We start from the raw sequence: 1,803 nt of genomic DNA on the forward strand, positions 1-1,803 counted from the left end.
TTTAACTGATGTAATCCCTTTTTTTCCTCCTCCCTTTGAATCTCCAGTGTGTGGAGGAGCTGATGTTATTTCCTTCTCTCCTCCTGCAGCAACTGGAAGCCACATTATTGTGTCTTCTGTTTCTGCCTTTCATACTTTGCTGCATCCTTTCCTCTCTAAATTCACAGGGAAAATTCTGTCCTAATGCAGGGAATGAGAGCATTTCCTGGCCTCCCTTTCTCCTGCCTCCACAGGGACTCTGCCCCTCTGTGGTATCCCAGAGGAGGCTGTTCCTGATGGACTGATGGAGGTTTGTTGTTTATCCACGATTCTTGCAGCCCTGCATGTGTTCAGGCACCAGAAAGGGCTGGACTGCTTGTACCCATTTCCTGCAGAAATTATTGGTTTTCCAGCATAATTGGGCTCTCCTGCTCCTCCACCATTGTGTCTCTGTGCTCAGGTGTTTTCATTACCTCTCTGTACCTCCCATTACCATTCCTGTGTGCCTCTGGCCTTTGTGGTGTTCTTCCCTTGTTCTTTTTGATGGTGGATGTTAAACCGTGCTCTTCCTCCTTGTCTGGGATTGTGTCCTCTGCTCCTTGCCTGCTGGTTTAAAAACCTGTTCTGCCTGCTCCTCCTGGCTTTCTGGTCTGTGGGATGGAGGAGTCCTGGCTCCTCTGAGCTGGGCTGCCTGTGTTTGATCCTTACCTGAGTGTGGAGCATGAAATGGATTGTTGGGGAGGCTGCAGTGGGGAGTCTGTGAGCTCAAGCCTGGCTCCTGTGGAGCTGGATCTGTGCTGTGACCTGTCTCTCTCAGGCTGACCTTGAATGTTTTCCACAGCACACGATGCTCTGCAGGTGCTGTAAATTCCTTCTGCTCAACCATTTCGTTCCAGCAAGCTGCTTATCAGGCACTCTTTTGAAAACTGTGTTCATATTTCATACACACAATTATTCAGCAACTATAAAAGGGGAAAATTCCTATTTATAGCACAAGGACCAGCATCAAATAGGACACTGAATTCTCACTGATAGAGGAAGTGACCTGTTCTCTAATGCAGCAATATTTCTGCTGAAAAGAAACAGCATCTTGAATGGGGGGAGGGATGAAAGCCCTGGGCCATCTCTTTCCATTAAAAATGTGCTGCAGTCCTAAAAATGTATCTGCCCTTCTCCCTTCCCAATGAAGCCATTGGCGACGGGGATTGCAGGAAAACCTTTCACTGTGGCTTTGTGGTTAGTGGTAATGAACCCACCGACTCCTGATGGTCTGTGTGGAGCTGGGCTTAAGTTTCTGATCAATAACCTGATCTTTGACCTTGATGTGGGGGCGAGGAGAAGCCGCTGCAGAGATGTCTGTGGGGACTTGGTGCCATCACGGTGCTGATGTGCACAGCCCTGCAGGAGCTGAGGAACACGTGGGGCTGAGGAACAAAGAACTGATGGAGGGAGCGGGAAGGTGGGCAGAGCTCAGGGGATGGGGGTGGAACTGCTGCGGGTAAGGTGAGAGCCTGTTTGCTCTGAGCCTGCTTCCCCTGGCTCCCCCTGCTCTCTCTGCCTTCCCTCCCAGGTTTGTTGAGCCACTGGCCGCTCCCTGCTGCTGTCCCCTGCTGTCGCCCTGTCCTTCCCGCTGTCTCTTTGGGAAGAGCTGCAGTGGGTGATACCAAGCGAGGCCCTGGGAGGTGCGGGAGCAGAGGATGGGATTCCCCTGCTGTCGCTGTGGCAACGCTGGGCAGGGAAGCAGCAGCAGCAGCAGCAGCGGGATGCGATGGGCGGCTGCGTGGCGTGGAGGGTGCGCTGGGGAGGCTGCGGGGGCCGGGCTGC

Source organism: Agelaius phoeniceus, chromosome 22 (assembly GCF_051311805.1).
Source record: "Agelaius phoeniceus isolate bAgePho1 chromosome 22, bAgePho1.hap1, whole genome shotgun sequence".
NCBI classification, from domain to species: Eukaryota; Metazoa; Chordata; class Aves; order Passeriformes; family Icteridae; genus Agelaius; species Agelaius phoeniceus.